The 18478-nt window shown below is 41.5% G+C and overlaps 1 protein-coding gene across 1 annotated transcript in view; it reads left to right on the top strand.

Annotated features, from left to right (window-relative positions):
* Positions 1-2182: 2182 nt before the first annotated feature.
* LOC115174947 (unconventional myosin-VI) overlaps positions 2183-18478 on the top strand; it is a gene marked incomplete in the record, with an annotated part of 125570 nt that continues 109274 nt past the window's right edge. The window contains 1 exon segment of the mRNA XM_029733997.1: positions 2183-2288.

The raw sequence follows: 18478 nt of genomic DNA, 5'->3' as shown, positions 1-18478 counted from the left end.
TCACTTGCCTTAGTTTTTATAACATACTGTATGTCAGTGTTTTTCCTCTGCATAAAACATTCTGAGTTGGGTGCACCTTTTCCCTAGTAAAATATTTGACAGTTACTGTTATAGAATTCATGAGATGTCATCCCAGGTTCAATATGTCTTGTTATAGTAATGCATTTGTGCCTAGTTGCTTCGTCTGGTCACCTGGGGTGGATGAGATGTAAAGTAGGTCCTCCAGAGAGCTGCCTGTTCTCCATTGTTAGATCATAATAGCAGTTATTTGTTCAATCATTATCTAGGGATGATTGGGTCTTGACATTTTATACAGGGATATACACCAAGTGACAGACTGACCAGGTGAAAGCTAGGATCCCTTATTGATGTCAATTGTTAAATCCACCTCAATCAGTGTAGATAAAGGGGAGGAGACAGGTTAAAGGATTTTTAAGCATTGATACATGGATTGTGTATGTGTGCCATTCAGAGGGTGAATGGGCAAGACAAAATATTTAAGTGCCTTTTGAATGGGGTATGGTATCAGGCGCACCGGTTTTAGTGTGTCACGAACGACAACGCTGCTGGGTTTTTCACACAACCGTTTCCACTGTCTATCAAGAATGGTCCACCACCCAACTCGACACTACTGTGGGAAGCATTGGAGTCAACATGGGCCAGCATGCCTGTGGAACGCTTTCGACACCTTGTAGAGACCATACCCTAAAGAATTGAGGCTGCAAAAGGTAGAGGTGCAACCCAATATTAGGAACACAATGTTCCTAATGTTTTGTACACTGTATATTTAGTGGGTGTGTGCACGACAGACCACAGCAGGTTTATAGATCTTTCTTTTCTAAAAAGCTTTTATTTTATATAACCCTAGCTCAAAGTAAGCTCAATGTATATCCAGAGGCGTTAATTATTTGTTTTAATCACATTGATCTTAAAGATGCTGTATGTGAAGAAGTATGTTAAAACAGCAGAATGAGGCTTTCCTCTCCATTTCTAGGTATGTGTCGCTTTTTGAGTTCATAGAAGCTTTGCATTCATTCCCACGCTCTATCTTGATGGGTGTTTTAAAACGAAGAGTGTATCCCAAATGGCACCCTGCTTCCTATGTAGTGCACTACTTTGACCAGAGCTCCATGTAGTTAGTGCACTACTTTTGACCAGAGCTCTGGTCAAAAATAGTGCACTATATAGGGAATAGGGTGCCATTTGGGACGCTGACCAGGAGAGAATAACCTAGATGCCTTCACTGCGGTTATGGTCATGGACAATGTGTAAATATTTTACAAGCTGAAGTTGGATCAATGCACCCTCACACTTGTCCTCTGTGATGTGACGGACAGTATCTATTGTGCATCCAAACCCATTCTGCCACACAACCAGTCATCATAGTTTCCATGGAGGATAGGCCTATGATGGTGTTTGCACAGCTACCCTTGTTTTTCATGAGGGCTTGCCCCAGTTGGCTGGTGAATAGACAAACAAAAACACATTTCCTCCAGCACAGCCTGAAATTGCCTTTTCATATGTACATGATGCAAGGTAGCCAATGAACTTGCTCACCTCACCAGGTGTGGAGTGTGATATTTGTGCTTTGTCTTTCCTCCCAAAGTAAGCACTTGTCTTGTTCACTTCCCTTGTCCTTGAAATGAAATTAGTGGTATAAGAAACATGGTGGAAGCTCCTAATAGCCCATGCTTCTGCAATCCTATGGTCTTAATTTATGTGCACACTTCAGGAGATATTATAGGGACGCACCAGTGAGGAGCCAACATGTTCTCAGGGCAGAATGCACACATTAGGAGTCACCATTGTCTGTGTGTACAGAAACATGAAGCAGATGTAGCTCTGGCCTCCTCTCAGGTGATTCTCTAATGTGATGCACTCACCATGCAGCTATCAGCTTTCAATCTGGTGTTGGATGACTTCTTTAGGGAAGGGGACTTTAATGTTACTGGGTCACTCAAAAATATATGATGCCCAAGTTATGCTGTCTGCATTTTTCAGAACCCTGTAGTGGCATAATTGCTTAGAAATAAGTCTGGCTAAGTGGCTATTGAACCACATGGCTGCGTTGACAGTTTGAAAAGATAATGGGATACATATAATCTAAATGTGTACAACTGTCCTGTAGTGTCAAGTGACGTCATGGCCAATTCCTTGGACTTGTGAGCGAGTCGGAGGCTGCTGCAGGAAGGGGAGATCAGAGGTTGGATCTACACCCGGCAGTCTATTGGGGAAACTTCCACTTTTATAAACAAGTGTCTGGCTGCCCTGGTTGAAGAGGATACGAGGTAGGTAATGTCTGCGAGCATTTTTTCCCCCCCTTACAAACTAAATTCAATGCAATTGTTGAACGCTTTTTAAATAGTGGTAGCAAGTTGTACACGGGAGTTATGTTCGCTAGCTGGTAGGCTAACATTAGCAGGCTACATTGATGCCAATGGAGGCTGTCAAAACGCAGGAGACGATTGCCATCACACGTATTCTTCCTTAGGGAAAACCGTAAACACAGCATCCTGGAATGTAGACTTTTGTTCCGATTTTCGCTCAAAGAAATACTCCCTTTTTAGAAAACATTGGAAACCGGTAACGTTAATGAGTTCAACATTTAGCTGGACAACTCCATATTTGACACGCTCCGAGACAGAACAGTGTGTGGGTATCACTGAAGGTTCATTACACCGCTCTAGAGTTGTCATTTCCCAGCTGCAGAGCATGCACTGCTGCGTACATCAGATAATGCGATTCCAGTCGGTTGTTTTATAACCGTTCCATTACAATATAATCCTAACAATTATGCACCATCAACGCAATTGCATGAGGATTGATGGAACCCTTGTATCCTGACCGAAGTGTTCCGGTTTTGTAGCTCATTCGTTTTCTTCTCACCCAAACACACAGGCAGTACCTGTTCTGTGTGGCAAGAGATTCAACTGAGCAACCAATTGAAGCATGGGCTTGCATATAGCCTACATATTGCTTAAAAAATAAACAGGAGTTTTCATATAGACACACAGGTACGTGTGCTCTCGTTATGGATTGCATGCCTGTGTTCTCAGATGAGTAATGTCCTAAATCAAAAATGTTACATGATTAAATGAGAATTCAGTGTGTGCAATAGGCTATGCTGTTCTGTGTCTGACAGACAATTGATGGAAAGAACTAGAGGTGCCAAGTTCACCATTTTCCCATTGATCCCACTGTCTGCAGGCGTTGCCAACAGAAAATGATTTGTCTCTGTTTTTTGAGGGACTTTGATCTTTGGTCATTTCCATCCCTGTTTTATTTTTATGAGAGTGTGAATTGCTATCAGTCACGGTGTTGCTGCTCTTTGTGACAGAGGCGTTGCACCTGTGTTGACATCCTGCTAGTAAAAGTTGAGGGCGTTCAAAGTCCTTTCAGGAAATATTCACTTTACTACCTGGCTCGTGCACTGCCGGTTTCACCTTTCATAAAAAACATTTGAAGACCACTGGAAAGGTCTACTTTTACCCAGTGTATAGCTATTGCTTGTAGGATACAGCAGGCTAAATATCCCCTTTTCTTTTCTGTTATAACCACTGTGGGTCAAGCTTTAACAATGCAAATTCCTCCATATTATTGGACCATTATTGATGTGCAGCAGCAATAGAATTATATAAAGGCCTTTTGGATTCAATGACTCTGTACGTACACTATAAAACACAAGGTTTTTAAAGCTGTAAAGTGCAATCTCACTGGTTTCTTATTTGACTGCTGCCCTCAGTGTCACCATTTATTTTTTTTTATTTTTTTTTTTAAATCTTTATTTTAACAGGGAAAACAGACTGAGACCTGGATCTGTTTTACGGCTGTGCCCTGTGTAAACATGTTGACATGTACAGTTTTAGGCATACAGACAATAACATTTCAAACATACAAAACAAAGACACAATTCAACAGAAACAATCACAGACAACATCATATTGATCCTCCATAACATTTTTAAAATGGGCAAGGGACACCAGAGTGTCTAACTTAAGTTGGATCTGCAGTTTGTTCCATAAATAAGGCGCAAAGGAACTAAAGGCAGTCCTACCCAACTCTGTGGAGACCGCAGGAGTCTCTAATGTAATCCACATCTGTGATCTGGTTTTAAAATTTGTATATCTAGTGGAAATTAATGATGATATATATGGAGGTAGTTTTAAAAGAAGCGCTTTATAAATAAACAAGAGAGCATGTTGCTCTCGCCTCACAGATAGAGAGGCCCAACCCACATGTTGATATAGGATACAGTGATGAGTTTTGTAACTATCACCCGTGATAAACCTGAGTGCACAATGGTAAATAGCATCCAGTGGTTTTAATGTGTTTGCCGATGCATGCATATAGATAATATCACCATAATCTAAAACGGACATAAAAGTAACCTGCACAATTTGTTTTCTATTTACAAAGGACAGACAAGCCCTGTTTCTGTAAAGGAACCCTATCTTGAATTTGAGCTTTTTTCCCAATTCAGTAACATGTTTTTTTAAAAGAAAGCCTATCATCTAACCATACCCCTAAATATTTATATGCAGAGACCTGTTTGATTTGAGTACCATCCAAGCTAGTGATTACAAAAGTGTTTCTAACTGAGAGTTTAGACCTAGAAAAAAACATGACATTTGTTTTCTTAGCGTTTAAAACAAGTTTAAGCTGCAAAAGAGACCCCTGTAGTATCCTAAAATCAGACTCCAACTGCATTAAAGCTTGGTCCGCTGTTGGAGCAATAGAGTACATCACTGTGTCATCTGCATATAAATGGAATTTACAATATCTGACATCATCACCAATGTTGTTTATATAAAGTGAGAACAATAGTGGGCCAATTATTGAACCCTGAGGGACCCCTTTAAGTAACTGTAAGGAGTCAGACTTGACCCCGTCGACCATGACGGCCTGAGTTCTGAGTTCTATATTTAAGATAGTCATAAAACCATCGGCAGGCATCCGTGCCCACTCAATATCATTTACAACAAGCATAGTGGCCGATGTGGTACTGTGTTTAGATCTAAAACCAGATTGATTGGTGCTAAGAATACTGTTAGCAGAAAGAAAAGACTGTAACTGTTTGTTGACTATAGATTCTAGGATCTTTGCCAGACAAGGGAGCCTAGAGATGGGTCGATAGTTATCCAAATCACTACCGTCACCTCCCTTATGTAATGGCAGAACAAAAGCTGCTTTCCACACCTTAGGGATAATTCCTGTGCTTAATGTTAGATTCAAAATGTGTGTCACTGAACCAGCAATGATAGGTGCAGCACACTTAAGTAAGAACGGGTCTAAATTGTCAGCACCTAAGGATTTCTTAGTATCAATGGCACACAGGGCAGCTAGAACCTCTGCTTCGGTTATTTTCTGGAAACTAAAAACAGGGTTACCATTTTTCAGAGTAACGGTTGAAAAGCAAGACGAAAAATCAACTAACTGGCCAGTGCCACAATGGCCACTTTTCCTTTCAAATAAAAAACCAGCAGAGATGAAATGCTTATTAAAAGCATCACAAATATCATTTTTTTCACTTAGGATACAGGAATCTGAGGTAATTTGCTTAGGAAGAGAAACAGCAGAATTCCCCCGTTTCAGTGAATTAACGGTTTTCCAGAATTTTGCAGGATCTCCTGCAGAATCTGTCATAGCATTAAGGAAGTAATTTGATTTTGCCTTTTTGACAGCTGCAGTACATTTATTTCTCAATTGCCTAAAAAACAGCCAATCAGCTGGAGTACCTGTTTTCCTCGCCAAGGCCCAGGCCTGATTTCATTTGCAGGAAAAGACCTGATAATTCAGGAGAGAACCAAGAACTGGTTCGGTTTCTTACTCTGTGATTCTTAAGCGGGGCATGTTTATCAGACATAGAGGTAACAATAGAAGAGAAAAAAGCAAGGGCTAAAACCGGGTCCAGAAAGCAGCAAGTGGATAAAAACTCAGAGTGATATAAGTCAAGGGTAAAAGCTTGCTGTGAGAAATGTTTATAATTTCTCTTAGAGATTATACAGGGATCAGAGTGTTTCATCCTGGTATCTCTAATACAAGCAATAGGGCAGTGGTCACTGATATCATTTGCAAAAACCCCACTGGCTGTGTATTTATGGGGGGTATTTGTTAGAATAATGTCTAGTAGAGTAGATTTTACTGGGTTCTTAAAGTTGGGACGGGTTGGTTTAGTTATCAGCTGAGTTAGATTTAGCTCAGTACAAATGTCTTTTAATTTATCGGATACTGGTGAAAGCCAATCCAGGTTAAAATCTCCCAAAATCAGTAATTCAGAGTTTGCATAATTAGACAGTATATCAGATAATTTGCATAGAGTACAAGGAGGAGCTGAGGGGGGGCGATATACCCCTCCTAGAGTTAAACGAGCATTATTACCAAGTACCAAATTTAAAACTAGACATTCATATTGCTTTGGGACAGAGGTTGATATGGACACAGAAACATTGGGACCAGGGTTATTGTAACCCTTTCATCAGACACTGGTTAACTCCCAAATGGCAGCCTATTTCCTAAATAGTACACTACTATTGACCAGGGGCCCTATGGGTTGTGCACTAAATTGAGAATAGGTTGCCTTACCACCAGTGTGTATGTGGGTGCCAGTGATGACGGAATGGGAACTGATAAGATCGTTGTTTCTGAGGGTTAGGATACTCTATGGTGGATTCCATCCAGACCTCATTGGCTCACCCGTGTGCCTTTTGGAATTAGTGGAATGTGAGCTGATTTAGTCATGACCCAGTGAGAAGACTAAAGTCTCTGTTCAGTGTGATGAGGACTGAGGAGTGTCACCTTACACTGTATGAGTTGTGTAGGCTACCCAGACTCTGCTCCCCGGACTCTGCTCCCCGGACTCTGCTCCCCCAGACTCTGCTCCCCCAGACTCTGCTCCCCCAGACTCTGCTCCCCGGACTCTGCTCCCCGGACTCTGCTCCCTGGACTCTGCTCCCCGGACTCTGCTCCCGTGCTCCCCGGACTCTGCTCCCCGGACTCTGCTCCCCGGACTCTGCTCCCCGGACTCTGCTCCCCGGACTCTGCTCCCCCGGACTCTGCTCCCCCGGACTCTGCTCCCCCGGACTCTGCTCCCCCGGACTCTGCTCCCCCGACTCTGCTCCCCCGGACTCTGCTCCCCCGGACTCTGCTCCCCCGACTAGACTCTGCTCCCCCGACTAGACTCTGCTCCCCCGACTAGACTCTGCTCCCCCGACTAGACTCTGCTCCCCCGACTAGACTCTGCTCCCCAGACTAGACTCTGCTCCCCAGACTAGACTCTGCTCCCCAGACTAGACTCTGCTCCCCAGACTAGACTCTGCTCGCCCGACTAGACGCTGCTCGCCCGACTAGACGCTGCTCCCCCCGACTAGACGCTGCTCCCCAGACTAGACTCTGCTCCCCAGACTAGACTCTGCTCCCCAGACTAGACTCTGCTCCCCAGACTAGACTCTGCTCCCCAGACTAGACTCTGCTCCCCAGACTAGACTCTGCTCCCCCAGACTAGACTCTGCTCCCCCAGACTCTGGGACTCTGCTCCCCCAGACTCTGGGACTCTGCTCCCCCAGACTCTGGGACTCTGCTCCCCCAGACTCTGGGACTCTGCTCCCCCAGACTCTGGGACTCTGCTCCCCCAGACTCTGGGACTCTGCTCCCCCAGACTCTGGGACTCTGCTCCCCCAGACTCTGGGACTCTGCTCCCCCAGACTCTGCTCCCCCAGGTGCTGCATCTGACACCTCTGTCTCTTGTTGTATATTCGCACACATTCAAAACTACAGGTCGACCGATTATGATTTTTCAACACTGACACCGATTATTGGAGAACCAAAAAAAGGCATCGGCATTTTTCTATATATATATTTGTAATAATGGAAATTACAACAATACTGAATGAACAATTAACATTTATTTTAACATAATATAATACATAAATAAAATCAATTTAATCTCAAATAAATAATGAAACATGTTCAATTTGGTTTAAATAATGCAAAAACACAGTGTTGGAGAAGAAAGTAAAAGTGCAATATTTTTTATTTCACCTTTATTTAACCAGGTAGGACAGTTGAGAACAAGTATTCTTTTACAACTGTGACCTGGCCAAGATAAAGCAAAGCAGTGCGACAAAAACAACAACACAGAGTTACACATAAACAAACGTACAGTCAATAACACAAAATAAAATAGAAAATCTATGTACAGTTTGTGCAAAAGTAGAAGAGTAGGGAGGTAGGCAATAAATAGGCCCTAGAGGCAAAATAATTACAATTTTAGCATTAATACTGGAGTGATAGATGTGCAGATGATGATGTGCAAGTAGAGATACTGGGGAGCAAGAGGGTAAGTAATAATATGGGGATGAGGTAGTTGGGTGTGCTATTTACAGATTGGCTGTGTACAGGTACAGTGATCGATAAGCTGCTCAGACAGCTGATGCTTAAAATTAGAGAGGGAGATATAAGTCTCCAGCTTAAGTGATTTTTGCAATTCATTCCAGTCATTGGCAGCAGAGAACTGGAAGGAAAGGCGGCCAAAGGAAGTGTTGGCTTTGGGGATGATCAGTGCAATATACCTGCTGGAGCGCGTGCTATGGGTGGGTGTTGCTATGGTGACCAGTGAGCTGAGATAAGGCGGGGCTTTACCTAGCAAAGACTTATAGATGACCTGGAGCCAGTGGGTTTGGCGACGGATATGTAGTGAGGGCCAGCGAAAGCATACAGGTCGCAGTGGTGGGTAGTATATGGAGCTTTGGCGAAAAAAACGGATGGCGCTGTGATAGACAACATCCAGTTTGCTGAGTAGAGTGTTGGGGGCTGTTTTGTAAATGACATCGCCGAAGTCAAGGATCGGTAGGATAGTCAGTTTTACAAGAGTATGTTTGGCGGCATGAGTGAAGGAGGCTTTGTTGCGAAATAGGAAGCCGATTCTAGATTTAATTTTGGATTGGAGATGCTTAATGTGAGTCTGGAAGGAGAGTTTACAGTCTAATCAGACACCTAGATATTTGTAGTTGTCCACGTATTCTAAGTCAGAACCGTCCAGAGTAGTGATGCTAGTCGGGCGGGCGGGTGCGAGCAGCGATCGGTTGAAGAGCATGCATTTCATTTTACTAGCATTTAAAAGCAGTTGGAGGCCACGGAAGGAGTGTTGTATGGCGTTGAAGCTCGTTTGTTAGCACAGTGTCCAAAGAAGGGCCAGATGTATACAGAATGGTGTCGTCTGCGTAGAGATGGATCAGAGAATCACCAGCAGCAAGAGCGAAATCATTGATATATACAGAGAAAAGAGTCGGCCCGAGGAATTGAACCCTGTGGCACCCACATAGAGACTGCCAGAGGTCCGGATAACAGGCCCTCCGATTTGATACACTGAACTCTATCTGAGAAATAGTTGGTGAACCAGGCGAGGCAGTCATTTGAGAAGCCAAGGCTATTGAGTCTGCCGATAAGAATACAGTGATTGACAGAGACGAAAGCCATGGCCAGGTCAATGAAGACGGCTGCACAGTACTGTCTTTTATCGATGGCAGTTATGATACCGTTTAGGACCTTGAGCGTGGCTGAGGTGCACCCATGACCAGCTCGGAAACCAGATTGCATAGTGGAGAAGGTACGGTGGGATTCGAAATGGTCGGTGATCTGTTTATTAACTTGGCTTTCGAAGATTTTAGAAAGGCAGGGCAGGATGGAAATAGGTCTATAACAGTTTGGGTCTAGAGTGTCTCCCCTTTTGAAGAGGGGGATGACCGTGGCAGCTTTCCAATCTTTGTGGATCTCAGACGATACGAAAGAGAGGTTGAATAGTCTAGTAATAAGGGTTGCAACAATTTTGGCGGATAATTTTAGAAAGAGAGGGTCCAGATTGTCTAGGCCAGCTGATTTCTAGGGATCCAGATTTTGCAGTTCTTTCTTAACATCAGCTGTCTGGATTTCTGCCATGTAAAAATGCTAACGTTTACGTTCCTTGCTCAGAACATGAGAACATATGAAAGCTGGTGGTTCCTTTTAACATGAGTCTTCAATATTCACAGTCAAGTTTTAGGTTGTGGTTATTGTAGGAATTATGACGCGTCGACTATTTCTCTCTCTACCATTTGTATTTCATATACCTTTTGACTATTGAATGTTCTTATAGGCACTTTAGTATTGCCAACCTAATCTCGGGAGTTCATAGGCTTGAAGTCATAAACAGCGCTGTGCTTCAAACATTGCTAAGAGCTGCTGGCAAACGCAGTAAAGTGCTGTTTGAATGAATGCTTATGAGCCTGCTGCTGCCTACCACCTCTGTCAGACTGCTCTATCAAATCATAGACTTAATTATAACAAACACACAGAAATACGAGCCCTTGGTCATTAATATGGTCAAATCCGGAAACTATCATTTAAAAAACTAAACGTTTATTCTTACCGGTGAAATACGGAATTTTATAGAATGGGTGGCAACCCTAAGTCTAAATATTGCTGTCATAATTATGTACAATTCTGGCAAATTAATTACGGTCTTTGTTAGAAAGAAATGGTCTTCACACAGTTCGCAACGAGCCAGGCAGCCAAAACTGCTGCATATACTCTGACTCTGCTTACACTGAACGCAAGAGAAGTGACACAATTTCCCTAGTTAATATTGCCTGCTAACATGCATTTCTTTTAACTAAATATGCAGGTTTAAAAAAATATATACTTCTGTGTATTGATTTTAAGGAAGGCATTGATGTTTATGGTTAGGTACATTTGTGCAACGTTTGTGCTTTTTTCGCGAATGTGCTTTAGTTAAATCATCACCCGTTTGGCGAAGGTGAAATAGGCTGTAGTTCGATGATAAATTAACAGGCACCGCTTTGATTATATGCAACCCAGGACAAGCTAGTTAACCTAGTAATATCATCAACCATGTGTCGTTAGCTAGTGATTATGTGAAGATTGTTTTTTATAAGATAAGTTGCTAGCTAGCATTAAACTTATCTTGGCTCCTTGCAGCCACAAGGTCCTTTTGATACTGCACTCGCGTAACAGGTGGTCAGCCTGCCACGCATTCTCCTTGTGGATTGCAATGTAATCGGCCATAATCTGTGTCCAAAAAGGCTGTTTTCAAGTTTTCACAACAATTGGTAATCGGCCCTAATTAATCGGCCATGCCGATTTAATTGGTCGAACTCTATTCAAAATCCCACCAAACCAGCTTTGTTGTGTAGGATCAAGGTTGTAAATGGGAGAGCAATGGAGGTTTGAGCTTTGGCTGTAAAAGGCTAGTAGTTGTATGTTTTTCTCTCATTTTGCTATTAGCACACAGAACAACAAACTAGGTTCTATAGTAGGTAGGCTATGTAGTGGAAATGATGTGCCGTGAGCTGTTTCTATTGATCTGATATGAAGGATGACACCATCATGGAATGTTTTATTTCTTCCCTTTCCAGACCAAATGGCTGAGCCTCTACTGTCTATGACAGGCATACTTGGCATGGGTCTTTTATCACATCACACTGTTGAGTTTTGCGAGTGGGCTCGAATCTTCAGTTCATTCATACATTTTTTTCCCTCCATGTCTCCGCTGTGAACTTGGCCTGATTGCATAACTTCATGCCTTAAGTGATTTAGCCGGCAACATAGATGCAAATGAACCCAGCCCATCATTAAGCCAGATAGTCAGTGTAACCATAGTAACATACCTCGTCCCTGGTGCCAGTACTATAGATCAGGTGTTTGTGACCTTTGAAAACTCAACCCAAGGCCTCCTTAAGGAATGGAGTTATGCTCTCTCTTACTCCGTAATAGAGATCACATTTATTTATAAAGCCCTTTTTTACATCAGTTGATGTCACAAAGGGCTATACAGAAACCCAGCCTAAAAGCCCAATCAGCAAGCAATGCATATGTAGAAGCACGGTGGCTAGGAAAAACTCCCTGGAAAGTCAGGAACCTAGGAGGAAACGGAGAGGGAAACTTTGACCCATATTAAACCAGCACTCTCCCTAGTCCCAACCCTGTGACATAAAAGGAAATATTATAGACTACAGTCTGTTTCTTTTGGTTTTTTTCTGTTGTCATTGAGGGCCATTTTTTGGCAATTTTTATACACAGAAACATTATGGTTCTCTGTTCTATAGATGGAATAGTGGGACATTTTGCCTCACCCATGGGATGAGCATTCACTGTTATTATTTTAAATCAGAATTTAGCTGCAGCATCAATAATTCACTGTCTCTATGTTGTAACTTTAATGGGTTACAGAGTTAATGTTTAAGTTAATTAATTGAGCTGTATCTAAAGATATTTTCTTTAGAGTTGTTTACATATGCAATTGTATTCGAATTTATGTGTTGGAGATTGAGAGAACTGCATACATATTTTTGTTGTATTGGATTACGCTTTTGACTGCAAGTTCCAGAATGCCGTGCGACAGGAAGTAGAGAAAGAACGCGGCAGTTATGTACAAGTGACAAGTGATAATCCTGACTTTCGCTAGCAACTTTCTTTTATTGTTTTGTAGAATCTAAAGTTGTTAAATGTAACGTGAACTAATAGAAGCTTTCATTTCAAACCCGACGTCCCGAGTCATTACTTTGGAGATAGTTATTTTATACTCTATGGCCATGGATCATGTATAGCTTTTACTAATCCTGCGTCTCCCCTGTGTTGCTATTCCTCCTGTACCGATGCTGAAACTTAACTAGTACTTTTAAGAGACACAGTGGGATAAGCAGCTTGGGGCCTCCAGACTCTGGCTGGATCCCAAATGGCACCCTATTCCCTACATACTATAGTGCACTACTTTTGACCAGGGCCCATAGTTTTGTACACTATATAGGGAATAGGGTGCCATTTGGGACTCGGAGTGTGTGTGTCTGCTTGGGCCTAATGTGGCCCAAGCTATCTGTGTGTGAGAGAGAGAGAGAGAGAGGCCACCACTGTTTTCCTGCCAGTTCATTTGGCTCCAGTCATTGTCTCAAAGTGTTTTCCATGTTCTCGTTGGCTAGATAAGATGGATGGTCTCTTGGGAAATGGCAACTCCTGGTTCTCAGTGTCTCTCTGACTTGCTATCTGAGTGTTTTCAGACCGTGACACCACCGAGGCTTCCTCTCTATTCATTGTCTGGTGGCTGTGGAGTGTCTCTCGTGAGTCCCAAATGGTACCCTATTCCCTAATATAGTGCGCTACCCTATGTGCCCTGGTCAAAAGTAGTGCACTACAAAGGCTTTGTGTGGTATGTGCACATTGAATAATCAGTGGTGTATCTGTGTGGGGATGACATCACACAGCAGAGAGATTACTGTACGCCTGAAAAGAGAAGATTGTGGGAACGAGATTTGGGCTGTCTGTGTAGCTCTCGAGGGACTGGCCGTAGGGGGATGTTGTCTTAGGGTTTAGTTGACAAAGGACAGACTGCACAGACTGGGTCCTAGTAAAGGTTCCTTTTGAGTGTGTGGAATTCTTAGTTGAGATCCATGCGAGTTGCTCAAACGTTTTGAGTAGGCCTAAATTATGGAAATGGAAGATGGGCTACGATTTATGCCAATGTGATGATGATAGTGATGGGGGGGATTGATACAGTTACATATCGTAATATTATTTTAGACAATATTATACCGATACTTTGACTAAAAGTATAGATTTGTTAAAATCTGATTTATTATTATTCGTTATTATTGTTAGGTATTAACTCATATTATCCATCCTATAGCTTGTTCTCCATCTTCTTTTTAAATAGTGATTTCAGCACATTTCCATGACTGATCAAAACAATTTTTTTCATCCTCTCTCTTGTTTCTCTGCCGCAGACATATAGTGAGCAATATGTTTTGGAACATTAAATCGCAGTAAAATCACAGTATCGAATCGCAATACATATAGAATCATGACAATCACAATGCATATCTTACCGGCACCTACAGTTCCTTCAGAAAGTATTCACACCCCTTGACTTTTTGTTGTGTTATTGATTACATATAGATTTTGTCACTGGCCTACACACAATACCCCATAATGTCAAAGTGGAATTATGTTTTTAGAAATTTGTACTAATTAATTAAAAATGAGAAGCTGAAATGTCTTGAATCAATAAGTATTCAACTCCTTTGTTATGGCAAGCCTAAATACGTTCAGGAGTGAAAATGTGCTCAACAAGTCACATAATAAGTTGCATGGACTCTGTGTAATAATAGTGTTTTAAAATGATTTTTAAATGACAACCAGTTCTCTGTACCTCACACACACTGAGTCGTTCAAAACATTAAGAACACCTGCTCTTTCTATCACAGACTGACCAGGTGAATCCAGGTGAAAGCTATGATCTCTTATTAATGTCACTTGTTAAATCCACTTCAATCAGTGTAGATGAAGAAGAGACAGGTTAAAGAACGATTTTTAAGCCTTGAGACAACTGAGACATGGATTGTGTATGTGTGCCGTTCAGAGGGTGAATGGGCAAGACAAAAGATTTCAGTGCATTTGAAGGGGGTATGGTAGTAGGTGCCAGGCGCACTGGTTTAAGTGTGTCAAGAGCTGCAACGTTGCTGGGTTTTTCACGCTCAACAATTTCCCTTGTGTATCAAGAAGAGTCCACCACCCAAAGGAAATCCAGCCAACTTGACACAGCTGTGGGAAGCATTGCAGTCAACATGGGCCGACATCCCTGTGGAACGCTTTCGACACCTTGTGTAGTCCATGACCCAACGAATTGAGGCTGTTCTGTGGTCAAAAAGGTGGGGTGCAACTCAATATTAGGATGGTATCCTTAATGTTTTGTACACTCAGTGTCAAATAATTTAAACACCAATTCGACCACAAAGACCAGGGAGGTTTTCCAATGCCTCGCGAAGAAGGGCACATATTGGTAGATGGCTAAAATAAAAAAAAGCAAACATTAAAAATCCCTTTGAGCATGGTGACGTTCATAATTACACTTTGGATGGTGTATTAATACACCCAGGCACTACAAAGATACAGGAGTCCTTCCTAACTCAGTTGCCGGAGAGGAAGGAAACCGCTCAGGGATTTCACAATGAGGCCAATGGTGATTTGAAAACAGTTAGTTTGATGGTTGTGATAGAACTGAGGATGGATCAACAACATTGTAGTGAATCTACAATAATGACTTAAATGACAGAGTGAAAAGAAGAAACCTGTACAGAATAAAAGTATTCAAAACATGCCTCCTATTTGCAATACGGCACTAAAGTAAAACTGCAAAAAAATGTGGCAAAGTAAGGAACTTTATAAAGCGTTATGTTTGGGGCAAATCAAGAGTACCACTCTTCATATCAGCAAGCATGGTGGTGGCTGCATCATGTTATGGATATGCTTTTCCTAGAGGGAAATATGGTTCTGTCTACTTTCCAACAGACACTGGGAGACATTCACCTTTCAGCAGGACAATAACCTAAAACACAAGACGAAATATACACAAGAGTTGCTTACCAAGACGACATTGAACGTTCATGAGTGGCCTAGTTACAATTTTGATTTAAATCGGGCTTTAAAATCTATGGCAAGACTTGAAAATGGCTGTCTAGCAATGATCAACAACCAACTTGACAGAGTTAGAATACTTTTTTTAAAGAATAATGTGCAAATATTGTACAATCCCGGTGTGCAAAGCACTTAGACTTACCCAGAAAGACTCACAGCTGTAGCCTAATCTCTGCCAAAGGTGATTCTAATGTATTGAATCAGGAGTGTGAATACTTATGTAAATAAGGTATTTCTGTATTTAATTTTCATTACATTTGCTACTATTTCTAAAAACATGTTTTCACTTTGTCTAGTATGGGGTGTTGTGTTTAGGTGGGTGTTTTTTTTTGTTGTTGTCCATTTTGAATTCAGGCTGTAACACAACAAAGTGGAATAATTCAAGGTGTATGAAGGCACTGTAAGTGTCGTGATCATATCGAGAGGTCTCTGGCAATCCCCAGCCAAAGTAGTGCACGACTCATGAGTAGCATGATTGGAAATAAAATACAACAGAATGTGAACTTCAAAAGGTTTAGGCTTCTTGCTGGAGGAGTTTGAATGCTCCTGGAAGCTCTGGTACCATAAGGCTGGATACATTCAAAGTGAATTCACACTGAAGAGTAACACGTTAAGCTCCTTTTCATTGTCTTACTGATACTTTAATTACAGATAAGAATGTGTGACCTGGATGCCACCCTGCCCTTTGTCAGTTTGACTTGTTATAGATAGATTTATTTGACAATTCAAAAGACAATACAACCACGTGGATAATGTAATGACAATCTTATTTTGAAAAAGTATTTCCGTTGTGGTCCTCTTAAATAAATGGTTAAAACATTAACAATCATAAACATAGTAGGCTTAGGCTAGACAGTAGACAATGCAGTGCAGTGATGATCAAATCCCCTAGTCCAGGGGTTCTCAACTTTTTGGGTCCGGGGACCCTGTTGTGATAGCAAATTCATCTGGGACCCCTCATAACTCCAATGAAATAACATAGCGTACAAGGAGTTTTACTATGACTTCGGTAGTGCATGGCCTGAAAAAACAAGTCTCATGCCCTGGGAAGGAACATCTTAAAGGCACACTTCTTGGCATTGGGGAGAAAGTTGTGTAGTTTTCAAGCACATTTCCTGCAATTTAAAAAAAGAAATGCCATGAGTCAGAACATTTCTTTTTTTTAAAGCTTAAATTACAGCGCATTTACAGTTTCTATAAGAAAGTCTATACCACTTTGAACTTTATTTTCACATTTTATTGTGTTTCAAAGTGGGATTGATCTACACAAAATTCTCTGTCAAAGGGAAAATACAATTCTACAAATGTTTTAAATGAATAAAAATGCAATAATTATTGACCCCCTTTGTTTAGGCAAGTCTAAATGAGTTCAGAAGTAATATTTGGCTAAACACATCACATAATAAATGACAGACTGTGAAATAATAAACTGTAAAACAGAAAAATAGACAAATATAGGGCATTACAACCATGAATAACATCAATTCACCTCCTAAGTTTAGATGAGGATAAACTCATGCAATAAAAATGATATTTACCTGAATTGCTGGCAGCGGTCTGAAGTACGGAGTCAGGTGATGTTGCCAGCCATATCTTTCCACCAGCACCGTACCATCCTCTAGTCGTCCAACCAGCTGTGCTGATGCTGAAAGACTATTTTATCATTATTTTATCGTTCCGGCCATTATTATGAGCTGTCCTCCCCTCAGCAGCCTCCTGTGTACTGTGTAGATCATACACCTAGCTAGCTAGCGAGCCAGCCAGCCGGGGCGGCGGTGTTGTTGAGAGCAGTATCAACACTTTTGCAGTTCTCCATGGCTGTCTTTTATTTTATTTTACCACAGTAGCAAGGATGATCTACATACTGAGCAGCTCGTGTTATAGACAGAAGCCTGAGGTATGGCAGACCAATCAGAACTGATCTCTCGGCATGCCCATCCATTATCTCAGCCAATCATGACTAGGTTCCAGTCCTTTTCCCTGGCTCAACCAACTAGGCTTGTAATTGTACAATTTTAATTCGGTTTAACAGATGACGTACAAGTTTTGTTATTAAGGCACATCAAAGTTCACATGTTCAAGATGGCATTATTGCAACAACAAAAAAATGCATTTTGATGCAAATGTTCAAATGCTTCCTGTGAAGTAGTGACGTCCGTCATACGCCCAGCTTTCTGAAACGGGTCCCTATTAAGGTTGACATGTTTTTTGAATGACTACCTCTTCCTCTGTCCCCCATACATACACCATATTTAAGGTCCCTCAGTCAAGTATTGAATTTCAAGCACAAATTCAACTACGGAAACCAGGGAGCTTTTTGAAAGCCTCATAAAGATAGGCAGTGATTGGTAGATGGGTAACAGCAAATCAATATATGGATGATATCTTTAAGCTTAGACAAATTAATAATCATGCTGTGGATGATGTATTAAACCAACCAGACACATCAATTATGCAGTCATCCTTCTGAACTGCAGGACAGGAAGGAAACTTAGGGATGTCCCCATGAGTCCATTGGTGACAGTTCAATGTCTGTGATGGGATAAACCTGAGGATAGATCAACAACATTGTAGTGACTCCACAATAATGACCTAAAATGACAGAATGAAAATAAGAATACAAAATATTCCAAAACATGCATATGTATGCAACAAGACACTAAAGTAATACTGCTGAAAAACACTGCATAGGAATACACTTTTTGGCCTAAATGCAAGGCGTTATGTTTGGGGCAAATCCAACACCACACAACACTGAAAATCCTAAAGGAAAACCTGCTTCAGTCTGCTTTACACCAGACACTGGGAGATGGATTCAGCTTTCAGAAGGAGAATAACCTACAACACAAAGCCAAATATACATGGGAGTTGCTTATCAAAAAGACAGTGAATGTCCCTGAGTGGCAAAGTTACAGTTTTGACATAAATATGCTTGAAAATCTACGGCAAGACTTGAAAATTGCTGTCTAGCCATGATCCCCCAACATCTTGACAGAGCTTGAAGACTTTTGAAAAGAAT

The sequence above is a fragment of the Salmo trutta genome, chromosome 35 (genome assembly GCF_901001165.1).
Source record: "Salmo trutta chromosome 35, fSalTru1.1, whole genome shotgun sequence".
NCBI lineage: Eukaryota > Metazoa > Chordata > Actinopteri > Salmoniformes > Salmonidae > Salmo > Salmo trutta.
Note: the sequence above shows the minus strand (reverse complement) of the source record. Positions and strands in the feature narration are given on the sequence as shown.